We start from the raw sequence: 17,415 nt of genomic DNA on the forward strand, positions 1-17,415 counted from the left end.
TTTGTTTTTTTTTTTTTTTTTTTTTTTTTTTTTTTGCATTGGATGAGGGCAACTGTTTTATTTTTTTTTTTTTTTTTTAGGGATATCTGCATTTGCATTGAGGGCAACTGCTGAATATTCAGCATCTTTCTATGTAGATAACTATGAATATCAGAGTCTGGATTTAGGTATCTATCATAAGCATTATACCATCACTTTATTATCTGAGCACCTATTTTTAATGTATTCATCTTCACACATTATGAGATAGAAGAATGCAATTTCCTCAGTTCTGCACTTAGAAATATGATAGCAAACAAATGCTTTCAGAAATTAATCCATATATGTCTATCTCCCTGGTCCACCCTTCTGGACTATTTGAGAACTTTCAGCCAGATTTTTGGACTGTTGTTCTGTTGTTGCTGTGAAGAGCTTTTGTTTCCTCAGACTGCCCCCAGTTTCCTTGCCTGCTATTATAGTGCTCTGATGATATTTTAATAGGCACTCCCTACTTTTCCTTTCAAAAACTACCGTGCACTTTGAAGGTCCTCCCTTCAAAATGAAGTTGACTACAATATGTATAAATGTCTCTTTCAGCTAAAGACAACCTTACAGTCTTTATTGAAAGGAAGATGGCTTTTGACACCGGAGTTCACAATGAGTTTAAAAAAACAAAAATTGACTATTGCTCAAAGGACTGGCTTTTCCTTGATCTGTGGAGACTTTTTATGAACTTAAATATAGTTAAACAACAGAGTGTCTTTTATTAAACACACAGAGCAGTTCCTCAGCTGGTGTAAACTGTGTCAAAACACCATTGACTTCAGAGGAACTATGACAACTTATGAGTTACAGATTAGTCTCTAATTCTCTGGCAGCTCCTCAAGACATGCAAAACTTCGTATTTAACTATACTAACCTCACAAGTGCAAGAAACATAAAGGCAAAGCAGAATATGCTTGTTTTTTAGAATATCCAAATATATATTTCATTAAGAAAAGTCTGTTTCTTTGATGCTTTAATAAGTTAATTTTTAAAATCTGAATACTTTGGCTCTGACCCAAAATCTTTTACAGGTTTTATATGCTCAGAAATGTAGAGATTAAATATAGATACACTTGAAGTTGAGTTTCATGCATCACAACACACCCAAGGCATTCACGTCTTCTACTGGAAGTGCCTGCCTTGTCATGGGTTATTCTTATTTCCCTGATGACATATGGAGAGTATGCTGCTAGTAGTCCACTTAAGCATGAAGCACTGATTTGAAACATCAACAATGTTACAAAGTCCTACAAGAAAAATAAAATAAAAATGCAGAAACATGAACTAGATACTCCAACTACTGAATTTCTCTAGCCGCAAAGCTGCTTTTACCTCCCTGTTTATGTTTGGACGCATTTCTCCTTCAGATATCGGCACACACCAGTTCAGTAATGACCTCTATCTTAACCTGTTATTCCTTTGTAAAGTGTGATTTTGGTCCTGTAAGGCTTTGAACATGTTAGTTTCCGAGAGTGTATTGATATAAACTAATATTGAAATATCTGTTAAACCAATATACATTCATTAACATTTAACATTAGAACTGCTCCACATCTCTCTAATTATATTACTACTTTGTCTTAAGTGCTTACTCAACTAAAAAAAATAACCTCTAGGCTTTTAAGACCTGTCATCAGCACACTATCAAAGCAAGAACAGAGACTGTACTACTTAATCCAAAATCTGTTCTACGTCACCCCTTTCTGAGTTGCCAGCTCACTTTGACATTGAGAGAAGAATTTACATTGTGCAAAAGAGAAGAATGTACACCCTTAAAGCCTTTTTGGCTCTTGCCCAATATTTTCCTTACGGAAGTCCTTCCCGAGTTCAGATCTGGCTTGCAGTTGGGTGAAAACACCCATGGATGAACAAGATGGAAGGACTGGAACCTAGATAAAAGCTGTTTCCTCGGTCTCATATTCAAATGGACAGAGACTGAAGTCTCATTCTGCTCAGCCGCCTCATGATTTGTATTTGCATCTGTAACACCATAACAATATACTGGGATTGCTTCACATCTGGGTTGTTTTCATGAAAACTGTGATCGTAACCTCCCTGCTGATAAGCAAGTGAATCTGTATTTGTAAATCCTTACAAAAACTAAACTAAAACCAAGGCCAATACATGCAGTGATAGCCTCACTTAGAAGAGCTCACTGCTTCTGTAGTCACCACATTTGCTACAGTTTGCAATGCTGTAAAGGAAGTTTGCTAATCTAGAAGCTCCAATAGCATTTCACTCTCCTCTTACTGTGGAAGTATAAAGAATCATTTACCATATTTCTGTCTCCTATGGGAATCACAGGTGTTACCTTTCATCAGACTGTAGGCCAGGGATCACCACACAGCTTCCCTCTTCCCAGTACTGCAGCTGAGCAACCGTAACCCAGTAGGAGTGCAAGTGCTGTCATCCTCTTATGCATCAGCTCTGGTGCTCTTCTCTGGAGTCTGCTAACAAGGCAAGTTTGGGTGATAAAGTGACTTATTTTAGTGAATAAYGCATTTTGTACAGATTTACTTTACAGTAGCTTGAGCAACTACTTAAAAGAAGATTGTGAAGTACTCCTTTTTCCGGCATGGACTTCAGCAAACTTGTTTACTAACTTGTAATGATCTACAGAAAGAGGAGCCTCCTGGAGGGCTCCTGGTTCTCATGGCGGTAGCCACGACCTGGCAGGTTGCCTGGGTGTCACAGGCAACCCAAGTCGGTTTGCAGAACTTTTGCTCATAAAATGGAAAGAGTACACCTTGACTTGCAGAATATATGCTGAAATGAGGAACAGGCAAAAACTACACCTCAAGCGATGGAAGAAATGAACCACAACGAATAAGCAATGCTGTTGTTGCACAGGGACTGCTCCCTGCTAGTCCACTCTTCTTCTGCTGCCCTTTAGTGTTGCCACAGAGCACCTCCCTGTCCAAATTTCATTGGGACTATTTTTAAAAAGAATGAGACTAAGGGAGGGAAACAGTGTGTGCTTCAAGAAAAGGTCTGTAATTCAGTTGGAGAGTAATGTATATCCTTCTCTCCTCCCCACCCCTTCCCTTTCATTTTAAGGAGCAATTATATAACAAATTACAGCACGAATTTGGGAAAGAAAGAGGTAATTCATTTGTGTTACTCCATCACAACACTTGGGACTGTGAGAACAATTATCTCAGTATAACGTCAATGTTCAGTTGTCGTATTTGTCACCTGCATATCTGAGCTGTAGTAGCTAAGTAAAGAAGGAAAGGAATAGGGTTGTATTCCTGTACTATGTTGTTTTACTGATGGATAAATCAGCACATCAGTACTTCAAATAGTTAAAAGCTCACATAAGAGAGCACACAGTATAAACAGTCAGGATGCAGTGGGGCTGCTAATTTGCCTATAAGCACATGGCTTTTAACAAACAGGAATCTGTTGGCAAATTATTATTGCATAGGACAACAGCCAGAAAATTAAGCAATAGCATGCAAATCCTAATACTAAGGATTTTTTCCTTGATTGTTAAAAATTAAGTTTCTGAGACTTGAAAGCTTGGTGTAAGATCTTAAGTGGAAAAAAAAATTTTTTTTGGAGTTATTTGAACTTTGGAGTGGTTCACAAAGTAGCTTAATTAGACAGACCATTGCCCCAATGGGAGTCCCCTTTAACATGTCTACAGAGGCTTTTTAAATACTCTAATCCACCTCTGAATAAAAGGTGAAACTAGAAATGATCTTTTCAAAGGAGAAACTACAAAGAACGATTAACTTTCTCTTTTTCCTATTCTGTCTTTGCGATCTAGATATCAAGTTTCCATTATATTCTAAGTACGACTTTTTTTAGGTTAGCTCTTGCAAGTATAGCTTTTTATGTACCCTAATTTAAAACTAAAAAAACCTTCAAAGTGAAAAATCCATTGCTAAATCATTTTCAAACTGGTATTCTACCATTACTGTAATAAATGGATCCTGTTGTAGAGRGTATCTTGTTTCATCTGTTAGCAAATTTCTTTTATCTTGGAAATCCCAGTATCATTTGTTTTCTGTCTCCTATAGGACAAGGCCTCACATTTATGAGCTACTTCTGCTAATGCTCCAAATAGCATGGGAAATCTTAATGTTGAGCTAAGCCTTTGTAAATCAGTTTCTGTTCTCTTTTGTGCCCTTCTCCTCCRAAAATAACCACCCCTCTGAAGCAATGTACTTGGTACTCGGAGGGACCTGATCCTTCATCTCGTAAGTAAATTGGTTTGTTCCCAGTGATTACTGGGTGCATGAATATGCACAGTCTTTTATTTTAAGGTTGGCAAAAAAAATAGGAGTAATTGTATTTGTCTTTAGATGTAAGAACGTTTGTTGCCCTTAGATGAGTAGCTTGGCTAACTTCAGCGGGATTACTTGTGTAAGTAAAATTCGTACTCTGGGTCCAATGTATTTGGCCCTAGATACAATATCAATTGCTAGCTATATATGACAGGAGCTATATACGACACTAGCTATATAGGACAGGGCCAGTACACTGAGAGGGCTGTCTTCATTTCTCTCATTGGCCACAACATGCTACACTGAACTGTGTCATTTTACAAGAGCCATCCCACACTCGGAGACCTGAGACACCATACTAAAAAAGGAAGATGGAAGTGTCTCCTTTAAGATCTGATTTTTAGACTGGTGCAAGTATGCTGTGTCTTAGCATTCAAACAACACACAAAGCTGTGTTCAACAAGCAGGATGCTAACATACTTCAAGAAATTTTAGTCTGACAAAGGATATCAAGATCATGATTTTATATTTACATTGTATCAATTTTCTTTAGAAATGTGAGATCTATCTGAAATGTCTGAAAGRAGAACAAAGTTAATAAGCTAAAGCAATGTTTTCAATGTGTAACTRTTACAGAATCATTTTTCCTGAGGTAGGAATTATTTATAGACTTTCAGCGCTGCTTTCTTAAAAAATCAGGAGAGCAGCAGCAGAAATGATTTTTTGAGAAGACACAGTAGAGTATGAACAATGCAAAATGATCATCATTCTTCAATCAACCATCTTTCAGTTCAGATTCCTTTTAAAAATGTGTTATTCACATGGGAAGAAAATAAAGGTGATTTRATTAAAATTATCAGAGAAAAACATGGATGGAGTGATCAACAGTGAGAGCATTCCAAGTCAGTAAGCTCTCGATACTTGACTAACCATTATACTTCTTTTGTGAGCCTTATTCCTTCTGTTTTCATGCTGCTCATGCTCAATGGTTTACAGTTGAAAATATCCATGTCTATGTACAATGATGTCTTGGAGTTGCCTCTTTGCTCTGAGAACTTCTGGACACTTTCAAAATGACACTCACCGTGCTGTTTCTCTGTTTATACCACTGATGAAAATCCTTGGTTGTGTGCATTTTAGTGTAAGTGATTTTTTTTTTTTAAAACATGGTATAAAGGCATATAAACTATGAGTAGTGACTCTGTGAACTGCAATTATCATATAAAAGCTAAAAGATAGTAAAAGATGTATTTATTACACTATGAAATGTAGGCTTGAAAGAAACAGATTAAATGATGAGGGGGTAATAGGTTCATTTTCCTGATGGTGTACAGCTTTTATGTTAAAAAGAAAAACATTTTAAGAAACTAGATATTATAGTAAAAAAAATGTAGTAAGACATAAAAACAGCAGCATGCTTATTTTAAATGTTATATCTTGTGCTCCCATAGAGGGCAATATTGTATAAAAGATTGGTTTAAGCAATGAATTAGGTATCTGCCAATTCATCTGTGTTAATATACTTTAAGGAAAATTGCTGTTACAATAAATTTGATGATGCATTTCCCTTCAGTCAAGCTATGACTAATACACACAATAATGCACACAAAACTACATAACAGAACCTCATTAAAGGTGAGGGAAATTAATTTTGTAGATTCTTTAATTGTAGATAATAAAGGATAAACCATCACGTGTTGGCTTACAGTTTTCTGTTCAGTGACTGAGTCACAGTAAGCACTCTCTTTTACTAAAGTTGGTTGAACAAACTCATAAGAAAATGCACGCAGAAATGTGTTGTCAGTCCTGGGAATAGGATTTGTAAATAGATATGTCTTGGATACAGTGAAATCATCTGCATTTCTAAACTGTATCTGGTATTTTTTCCTGTGAAATGCATGGTTGAACTCATCATAATGTTTTAATTTACTCTTGTGCTTTTCTGGTTTTGATGTGTTGTCAGCACAAGGCCCTGGACTTAAATCTATCTCAGCCTTCTGGGATAGTTGAAACACTGAAAGATTCATGCTCTTTTAGAATAACCTCATATATTAACTTTCTCTTCTGCCCTTATTTACCTGCTTTATGAGGACTACTGAAGAGCTGTGTCACAATGAGTTATTCACGTTGTCTACACTAGACATGCAACTAAAAGGAGGATATGGGGGTCTAAGTTCTTATATAGTTATTGGAGAAAGGTAAGCTCCCCCTGCAGAGGAGTGAGGGCCTGGCAGTTAAATGCCTACAATTAAAAGGTAATAAGTGTCCCTAATATTTCAAAAACATTGTTTCAAGCAACTGCATTAAAATTCATACAAAGAAAAATCCTTTACAAATGTCTTTAAATGATTCAGTCACATCTGAGATGACTGCGATTAAGTCATAAAAGGTAGTACGTTCCCAGATTTCCACCAAAACCAGATTGGCTGATGTATTGATGAAGAACCCCTGACTTAAACAGTAATATTTATTGCTCTGAATAGTATGCTGATTACCTTCAAACCATCACTAAAAATGAAGTTTATTTAATAAGAAAAAGAAGCCTAAGACTTAGGGATCTGTTCTTGCACTTAATTGCACTGAACTAGTTTTAGACAAAGAATGAGATGTCTTCTTTGAAATGTGTAGAGCTCACTGTAGGCTACGTTTCAGTACTTTTATTAATACTACCATGTAGCTCCTTCTTAGAGTGACACCCCCCACTGAGTCTAACATCTGAGGTGAGTAGCCTCATCTCATGGTCTATTCAATATCCACATAGAAAAACCTGTTGGAGCTTTCTGGATTGCTTCCCCATCTGTGTGCTCTTGAGTTTCCTTCCAGTTGAGCTTGCAGTACATGGAGGGTGGTGGCTCCTTGGGTCTCAGCTCAACATGGATCCACGGTACAGCTGAGCTACACGATGGGAAATGCACCCTGGGTCCCTGGCTTGGATTTGCCCCCAAAGAACCCTTCAAGAAGACAGATGCTTCTCAGATGTAAACACAAACATCAGAATTTGCAACTACTGCAAATTGCTTTAACTAAATGTGAAAAAAGAAGTGGTACCCCCCCACACCCATTATTTACCTAACTAGTTAAATGCAGCAACAGTTACATGTTGTTTTACAACTCTATTCCAATAGTCATACCAATGATAAGCCTAACTGTAAATCCTATACTCACACTGGAGTTCAGTCAGGGAGGCTTAAGTCAGTGGCACTACTTGTTTCAGTAACTGTGCAGCAATGCAAGTGGTCCAGGGAGGCTTACTCCAGTTTTTCCAGTTAGATTCCAGTCTTTTTTTGCTGTCATCCCAGAATTCTTCAGGGAGTAGGACAGAAGAGCAACCAACAGGAACAGGTATAGGTAAGTAGCTCTTATGCTCACTGCATATGTTTCAGTGCTCCTATGGGGATGTGAAAGTCTCTTTCCATCTACCAAAGAACCATAGCAAAACAAAGGAAAACATAAAGTATATTTTAGGTATATGTGGTATGAGCTAGTTGGATATAGAGCCCAATAACTTGTTGTAGCTATGAAAACAGCTGTTTGCAACTTTTGTCCATAATGATCTGATTGTTTCAACAAAGTGATGCATCTGTAATCCTTTGTGAGAGTGTACAATGAAAAGGGAATAAATCCAGTATGACTGTCATGGGCTGCACAAGCCAAGCAACGGGGTGGGAGAAGGAGGAGAGACATAAGACAAACCGAAGCTGCAGGCTGAACGTAAAACATTGCATGACAGTTGTCTGTACAGAGGTAGAGCTCATGAAGGGCAGGGAGGCCTTCATGTACGGCACTTCAAATGATGTCAAGATGCAAAGGCATTGTCAGGTACAAGAACACTTTACTGCCACTTACAGAGAAAGCTGCAAGACTGAGGTAACTTCCACCAAAAAGTGACAAAAATCTCATAACTAGGAAAAATTATATGGGAAGCTCTTAATAAATACTAATGGTATCCAACAACACTGAATAAAACAGATTCTAAGGTATCTACAATAGAAATTTAATTATGATAACAAAAGAGTAAGGTGAGCTGGATCCCCCTCCATTTCCTGTTCTGTATCCAAATGAAGGAAATACGACAATCAGTGTGACAAATGATGCTTCCAGATCACTTATTACAACATTTTTTCTTATTCTTTTTCTTCATATAACAGCTATAAAGTCCAAGGGATCATGTCCTTCTAGAATGTCAAATGCCAGGATTAATACTGTTCCTAATAGCTGGRATGGAGGCACCCCTGGGGTACAATCAGGAGTGACTCAACTCTTTATCCAGAACTTGAATCTGAACTATTGAATAACGTGGCTTACAAATGCATGCATATATTTCATTCTGAATTAAAATTTCCATCCAGATCTCCTGTCTGAAGCCTGGATCTCCACCTGGGAATGCAGCTGCAGGGGCTCCATGTGTGACCCTCCTTTGCTGCCATGGCTGTGTGCACTGGCAGCCAGCGCTGTCTCTGCGGAGCCATATGCCTCATTTACTCCCCTCTGCTAGTTCAGGGATCTGGAAAAAGTCAGAAAGAGCAGGTTGTGGCTGTTTGTACTAGGCAGGTTCTGAAAACAGGTACACTCAATGAAAGAGAAGAATTACAGGAAGCTTGCATTTAATATGAGGGTGTATGTTCTGTAAATGATTATTTTCAGCTCTTAACTAATTGAGTATTAGGTACACTGTTTTCTGCACTTCTGTGGGGTTTTTGGCTCATTAACTTGCATGTTCAAGGATTATTTAAAAATGCGCTAACTCAGGTGCATTTATATCCATTCATCCATATTATCCTTATTTAATATAGTATAGCAATACAGTATTTGTGTATACTATTACATCATATCTGTCAAACACTGATTAATTAATTTCATCATTTTTAACTGAAAATGAATATTTCCAGTTAGGAAATACAAGAACATGTATATTAGATTAAACAATAATGATTCAAAAATTAACTCCAGAAAATTTGTTGGGTACTTTTTAGAATGCTGGGTTTTCATGGTCACATATAACTCATAGGCTACTGAAAGGGAGGATGAGAAAAAAAGGAAGCTTTGTATTTGCTTTGAAAATATAACTTCTCTTGTATTTAGGGCTAAGTTGAGGCCTGGCATTCAAAAGCTATGTCACTATTGGAATTGCATCCAGTTGCACTGGATTTGAATATAATGTTGATGGAAATATAAACTACCACTGAGCAATAGGTAGTTGCAGCATAAGCTATGTGGGGGGAGAAGAACAAACAACTTATGATATACAAAATCTCTCAGGGTTTTTTTCCCCCTTTACTCCTGGTTTGGTAAATGTGAGACAAGTCAGAAAGTGGTTCTGCTGTTTTTTCTGCCTCAAATTCTGTTTTAACAGCTTCTAGTTAATCTTCCCTTTCCCACTTTAGGCTTTCTTGGAATTACTTTCCGAACCTCTTTTCTTTCTCCCTCCTTCAAGAGATAGCTGGAAAATGTGATGATCTATGAGAAAATCCTAAAGACTAAATAAATATATGAAATTGCTTTTTTTGACAGAATGTAGATTTTATTAAATTTCCACATATATCCCCCAAAGCACATATTTTTTTCCAAGATGGACTTACTTGCAAAAAAAAAAAAAAAAAATCAATCTTATTACAGAAGCTCCAGCTTTAACTACAGAGCAGCTACTGGCTCTGCTGCCTAATTCAATTTTGAAAAAAATTAACACTTAAATTTTTTAACAGCACATTATTCAATAATCAAGGACTTTCTAACAATGTTTTTCTTTTTATTGTTACTGCTGTTATTATTTTACTGTTAGTATGTCATCAGTAACGACATTCTAATAGAAAAAGGATATGGAAAATGAAGACCTGTCAATAGCATGTATTGAAAAATTATGCAAGTCATATATACACTATTAATTATGTCAGCAGATCTATCTTCCATATGATGGATTCTATCAGATATGAATGAGGTGAGGAGTAAGGATATTAGTATCTTTTACAAGCTCTGGTCTGCATAACTGTAGTCAATTTGTATAACTTCTGGGCTTTGGCTATCCCTACTGTAACATGGATTTAAGAATTTTAAGTCTATTATAAGGCTTCACATTTTTCACAGCTTTGCATGCCTTGCTGTGAAGTATTGTAGCACTTCAAAAACAACTGAAATGCTTCCAGGAGAATTATAGTTGGAAGATAGAGATGAARTTGAAAGAGATATTTAGTTAGCAATAAAAAATGATATAATGTGTACTAGAATCTTAGTCGTGCAAAAGATTTGCTGAAGTTGTAAGAGATGTATTTTTTAAAGTCATGGTAGATTTTCCCTTTGCAATGACTGGATAAAATCTGTTTAAGAACTTCTCATTTTGACTTGTTGTTCATGGAAATTCGGTGCTGGAAAAATCAGAGGGAACACTTAATATTTAGACAGAATACAGGATAAAAAATAAAATCAGGATAAAAAATATGGGACTAATTTCATACTGTCTGAGTGCAAACAGTGAAGGCAGAGACTCATTCTGGAGCACTTGGGAAGTTCTCCTTCCTACCTAATGGCCCTGGTGGAAGAAGAAAGCAGCGGCACCAAGGCCAGAGGGGCCCGCGCACCCTCCGCCCTGCGGGGCAGGGAGATCGCGCCAGGTCAAGCACTGCAAGCTGCCTCCTCTTCAGCCACATATCCATAATCCTGGCAGCTGGAAGCCTTCCAGGCCACAGACAAGTGAAGCTATCAAACTAATGACGAGTAGGTCTATTCAGTCATTTCCTTTCTTTCTATCCTCATCTTTGCCTTTCATAGGCACTGCAATGTGTCTGACAGAGATCCAGCTTCCATGAACAAGTCCCTTCAGCCTTACGAGCTCCCTCATTAACAAGGAGCGCAGAGGAGGCCAAAAATCACATAATTTGAACACAGATACATCAGAATACTTTAACGTCTCTGAAAGGAGCCAACGCAATCACAAAATCTGCAAAGGGATATTCAGAACTAGCTTTTCCGGGATATGTTTAGGAGCCTTCTAGTGTACGTTTGGGAGGCTCACAACTTGGAAGGAAGAACGGAGGAAAATACAGTTAAACTGACCAAAAAACCCCCTGTCATTGATGGTGGGGAGGGATTTGAGATTACAATTTGGCAGAAATGGTTTGATTTCAGGATAAATCACAGTTAGAGGGTGCATGTGGCATGGCATACTCTGTATGATTAGAAGACCTTTTGTGTCTTTTGCAGTTAATATATCAGCAGGAAAATTTAACCTAATTAAAAAGGTAATAGAGAATGCAGAAGGATTTAAGTATAACTGTACAAAGATACTTTCAAAACAGTTAAGTCTTCACTAATTGTTCTTTGCTCTTTTTCTTGTTATGTGGCTATATGCACATGTGCAGAAAAGACGTTACTAAAAAGAGGTGCTATTAAAAAAATCAATATACCCACTTTTCCAGATGCTTAGCAATTGTAAAACAAAGATGCACATTTGGGGCAAGTCACACCCTTAAGCTCAGTTCAGGTTAACAGGAAAAGTCAGTGATGTGCCAAGGTAAAAAACACTGAACTATCAGCCTCTGCTGAACAGACAGAGCCCGCATTATTGTGCAGGCAGGATATATAGCCTTAAAGGGATTTAAAAAATCACAGTGGTTATTACTTGGATTTATTCAATGTGATCACTAAAACTTTCCTGAGTCAGTGGCCAAAAGTGGTTTTTTTCTTATGCCCATCATGGGAACCAGTTCTGTTTCAAACCAAGAAAAACTTCCATTTCAAGGAAATGCTACTCTTGTTTAAAGGCTAAACAAATTCCTCAGCATTTGAAAATCTGATCCACAGTTTGCAAATGACCAGTGAATATTCAYAGAAAACAGGCACACTTAATTGTAATTCCAAACTGCCACACAGCTTTCTGTGATGCAGGAACGAAGCAAACAAAATCAGCTAAAATGGGAACAGGTGTTTCAAGCCCAGCAAGAAGATATGAACATGAAAGCTCTGCTATTAGAAAGCAAAAAGCTAATTTTCTGAGTGTTTAAACTTACTTTTTTGTGGTTGCTATGTTACCTTCTCTGCACCTACTTTATGGTGCTTTGAACTGTAGGAGGAAAAAAAAGCCTGTCTTGAAAAAACAGTCCTGACCTAAACTGAAAACAAATGTGAGACCATCTTAGAAAGTTTTTATAGTGGATAAAATAGAAAATTCAGCAATATTTAAACCAGCCAATCTGTGCAATCAACTAGCCCAGCTGGACCACTGTTATTTTTCCAACGCTAATCAATTAAAATGTCTTTTACTAAGCAACACAACCAGTGTTAACATTACTTTGTTCAGGATAGAAGCATGTTATAGCTGCTGGTAACAATAATAGCTGTTGTACGTTTTAATATAGATGAAAACAGATCAAACTCTCAGTTAAAAAATATATAYATAATAGGAAAAAATAGTCTGCATTCAGATTATGCATCACAAGAGAGTTAGGCTAGTACTCCAGTATTCAGAAAATAGGAAGTCTTAATACTATGCAAAAAGTCTAAAGAGATTCAAAAGCTTTAATAAATATATTGGTGAGATAAATCTGGGAAAGAAAGAGCCTCCTTTGAAAACCAGGAAATGCAGTTAACTATGAGTATAAAATTGTCATGATAGATTCCTTTCAAGGACACATTGTCAATAATCCATTTAAGGACAATAAAAGTAATATTAAAACAGAAGGATGGAGAGTCAGTGGAGAAATAATGAATTTCACGTAAGTGGAAATGGTAGTAAAATGCTAAAGCATGTGAGGTGAACAAGAGCTAGTGGGCAGGGGGACGAAGCTCCTGACTAGCAGGGCCTGGCCATTGCAYGGGCAAGCAGAGGCAATCCTACTGCTTAAGGCTTCCACAGCTCATTGCAGAAAACATGAAGTGTTATTATGCAATGCCTAATGGCAGAGAGATGGATGGGATTACTGAATGTGCCTTATTTAATCTCTAGATTGATTGTTTCTGAAGAAAATTACATACATCTCACTTCTCTCAAAACACCTTAATGGAACCATTTCTCGGAGGGGAATATTAGTCATGTTGAAAATCCTGTCTCTTTTTCTTTCCTTCTTTATACCCCTGTGTGTGCACACACACATGCACACGCTTTTACACTTGGGAACACTAATTCCACTTTGTGCCTTTGAAAGTCTCTTCCCACAGGATTCCTCAGTTCACCATGTGGCTTTGCCATTTATCATGCAGCTATCACTTCCACATCTCCCTACTGAAACAATAAGGAAGGGACATACTAGTCTATAAATACCTAGTTCTAGTAACAATAAAGCTGGTGAGGAATTATTAAGTACTTAAAAGGTATAGTGGACCAAAGCTAGAAAAATTCATGTTACACATTAAGGAAAAAAAAGACAGTCTTAAGGTAAGGTCAGTCCAACAATGGAAAAAATTAGCTAGAGAAAGTTGTTACACCATCACTGCAGAGGTGATGATGCAAATATTAGATGTGGGATTCGAGGAAATAGAAAGGTGTAGAACAATAAAGTAACACCTAGTGGTGTCTACCTAGTCTAGTAAACACCTGGTGGAAAACAAGCGTGCACCGAGGAGTGGCCAGAGGGGAGAGCCCCGCAGCTCTTTTGCATTGCCACTAGTTAGATTCTGCTCTTGTGGCACCAGCGGTTGTTAATAGCAATGGGAAGGGAGGCAGAACAGGATGATCTAGGAGGCCCCCTCCAGCTCTAACATCCATAGGATTCATTTGGCTCCCTCTTGGCACAGGAGTGAGCTCACCCTACTCTGATTTATATAACCAAAGTTTTTATTTTAATACTCTGTTGCATGGAGGGGAAAAATATTACAGACTGACAAGAACTTTAAAAAGTTGCTTGTCGTTTGAAGAAGTGCATTCTCACTGTTGTCACCAGGTACTGCTTATTTTCTGCCCACTGACCACAAGTACATTAAGCACTCAGTAATGGTAACACCAGTAATAAATAATTATTGGAAGCTACAATGTATGCTGTGCAAAGACTTTTAGCAATCATAAAGATTACTTTCTGTACTGTCAGATTTCTGTACTATGGAATTACAAGGATTTATTGTACTGAAAAGAAAAAGCTGTCTGCTGATAAGATCACATATCAAAAATATGCAAAAAAGCTCCCTTTACATTTGGCTAAGGCAGACACTGCATTCGTCTTCTGCATCCTAATTTGGGGACCCAAAAAGTATAGCTGTGCTAATGTACAGAGTGCCTTACCAATCTGCTTTTCCTGCATTCAATCACATAGGACCATCATGTACTTATTCCGTTTATGAAGTGCAAGGCGAAAGGGAGTAATTATTATATAGGACCAGAGAGAGCTTTGAACCAAGATTGGTGTGCAGTCTCAGGTACTTGCTCCTCTTTGGAAAACTTTGTGAAAGTTTGGCAGGAATACAACCTGGTCTCCCTCTTTTAATAAGTGCAGTGAGCTAAACGGGGAAGACAGTGGGAGGTGGACAAAAGGGGGTTTGTCCTTCTGCCTGTTCTTGTGTGACTCTGTGGAGTATGAACACTGTAGTATAGAAGTGTGAATATCCCTATAGCTTGGGTGGCAAAGTGCTTAGCCTTCTTGTAGTTCAGATCTGTACTGTCCTGGCTATATAGGTTGCAGCTTAAAGACTTGCCCCCATTTTCAGCAGCAAGTTTGCACAGTAATTGTGAAATTACTATTTCACATCTCTGGGCAAACTTGTTCTATATTTATAGAGGTAGATTATATGCATCCTTCCTACCTGTGTCTGCTAAGAAGGAATGCCTCCCACGTTTTTCTCCTATTCTCTCCCGCACTCTCTATACTAATCCTTATATTCATCTGGATTTCTGGATTAATGCCTTTCTAGCACTTCTAATAAACATAGGGGGACTACCCCAAAAGAAGGAAAGGAAGAAAGTAGCAGAACTGGGAGGATATTTCAGCTGCAGAAGGTGTTGCAGGTTCATTTAAACCAAACAATCGTAGGTCACTGAAGACAGGAGCTTCCCAACACCTCCTGTTAAGTAAATAGATCTGGGATAACAAGAGAGTATTTTCTTGTCATGACTCTGATAAACTACGGCAATCTCATACAACAAACATAAAACTCTTCCACAATACCACTTGGAAAAATAATCTCAGAGGTTAATCAACACTTCGAGTGTCAGCGTCCTCCCTTCCCAAAGGATTACAGAAACCTTGCTTCTGGGGGCTAAGAAATATTGATTCCCATTCAGATTTCAGCAGTATAAATAGAACAGACATGTTTCCTGCTTGTCTAAGACTGCCATATCTAGGAAAAGTAAAGGACTGCTTACTAGGGGAAACGTGTCACCAGGTGATCTAAACTGTCATAGCTTCATTGACTTTGCTTTATGAGAACAGAGGATATGCCCCAGAGATTTTGATCTCCCTGCACTTTCCAAACTTTTCACTAGACCACTAAACAATGATTATTTGTCCAGTTCAAACAGACACGTCCTAGATGTTCAATTTCCAGCACTGCAAGGCAGCAGGTGTGGATAAACGTTGTTATTTCCTGTTTTATTTCTTGATTTCGGTCTTTATTTTTCCCAGAAGAACTTTCTTTTCTGCTCTGTTTTCCTCAGTGATACACAACACTTTGTAAGCTTTACCTGCACAAAACATACCACGCTCTCTATTCCACTTTGCAACACCAATACACTTCTCGCCCTTTTTTAAAAATTAGATAGTCAAGAATAAATACAACACAAAATTAGTGAGGTCCTTATGCTGTGACCTTTATATCTTATCTCTTTATCCAGCTCTCCCTAGACCTTAAACCTCTCCACTGGCTTATTACTTTATCATACATTCCTTTCAAGTTTATGCAGGTTTCTCAGATTTCTTCCCAAGCATTCCATAGAAAAGCCCAGATAAACACATCTCAGACTTAATTTCTTTCATCACTGTCTAAACATTCATAGTTAGGGCTCCTTTTTAATTTTTTTCTTTTCCCCTGCTCCTGACACCAGGTTGTAGGGTTGGTGTTTTTCAGGTGACCCTACTGTCTTCTAAACTCTCAGTCCACATATTCCAAGCTCCCTCCCTCTCTTCCCAAACCCCTAATACTGATGAATTCAGAGTGGTGATCCCTTGATACCGTCTCCAAATAATTATACCTTGAGACTTCTCTGGAAACAAAATCGTTATTTGTTTGGTGCTCTTGATGAAAACACCTTCCTGCTTAGAGCAACGTATAGGTAATTAATGGCAACAATATGCTGCCACAGGGAGGGATACTGATGTGCTTGCCTGAGGAGGCTACATGTAAGTAAGCTGCTTCTCCCTGAAAGCCAGACTCCTCTCATTTGGAGATGTTGATGTTTAAGATTTAAGAAATTTAAGAAGTGGTCAGGAGCGATTGTGAAATAATAGAATACAAATGAGAGATGAATAAAGCAGATGCCGGGTCTACACTGCAAGAGGATGCCTAAGTAAAGACATTGTCAGCCTTTTCAGTAAGATACACATTTAAAGGCATGGCAGATTCAGCAAATTGCTTTTGTAATCTGTAATTTTACAAGGTTTTTAAAAGTCTTATTTTCTGAACTAGTAAAATTTCAAATGAAATATCAACTCTCCCATTTAGCTGCTTTTCCTTTGAATTTGTTTTGAGACCATAAGCTTTTCTCTCCCCACTGACTATCTGCTAAAGCTATCAACATAATATCTCTTCTCTGTGACATAACAACCATGCCACTGGCTAAAACATATTACAGTCAGCCAAATTATATGTGATGCTACCACACTACATTAAGTGGCAGCTGCCACTCTAAGCCCATTGCTGAGCAGAGCCTTAGGACTGTCATGCTCCCTCTACAGCRCAACAGCTGCACACTAGCTGCATGGAAATGAAATTTCCCCATCCAAGCTACAATCATGCTCAATGGCTGATTGAGACTTTGGTATTTGTATCAGAGAAGGGTCTGAATTTAGGCGTGGACTGGATCCAAGTTTTGCAGCTACATCCTCTCTTAAATCCTGGACTGAGAACAAAAAAAAAAAGGGAGCAAAGATCCGATCCTGATGGTTGTTCCCACTGTCATGCTTTTGACAGAAATCAGGAGCCGACTGGGAATCACAGAATCACAGMATCGGAAAACTGCATTGCTCTCTTTTTGTGGGGACACTGAGTACCATGAAGAACTTGTGTCCCTTGACAGTYACAGTCC

The 17,415-nt window shown here is 38.0% G+C and overlaps 1 protein-coding gene across 10 annotated transcripts in view; it reads right to left on the reverse strand.

The window, feature by feature from the left end:
* Nucleotides 1–17,415, reverse strand: part of LOC112977285 (bifunctional heparan sulfate N-deacetylase/N-sulfotransferase 4) — a 168,726-nt gene that overhangs the window by 117,496 nt on the left and 33,815 nt on the right. For 6 of the 10 annotated variants that reach the window (XR_003257433.1, XR_003257438.1, XR_003257440.1 and 3 more), the window contains one exon: nucleotides 2,336–2,474. The exons of 1 other annotated variant lie outside the window; for it this stretch is intronic. The gene's annotated coding sequence lies outside the window, so the exon portion shown is untranslated. Of the gene's footprint in view, nucleotides 1–2,299; nucleotides 2,475–17,415 lie in introns of all 10 variants that reach the window. 3 more of the 10 variants (XR_003257434.1, XR_003257437.1, XR_003257435.1) reach the window with 2 other exon arrangements.

Source organism: Apteryx rowi, unplaced genomic scaffold (assembly GCF_003343035.1).
Source record: "Apteryx rowi isolate R43461 unplaced genomic scaffold, aptRow1 scaffold_815, whole genome shotgun sequence".
Taxonomy (NCBI): domain Eukaryota; kingdom Metazoa; phylum Chordata; class Aves; order Apterygiformes; family Apterygidae; genus Apteryx; species Apteryx rowi.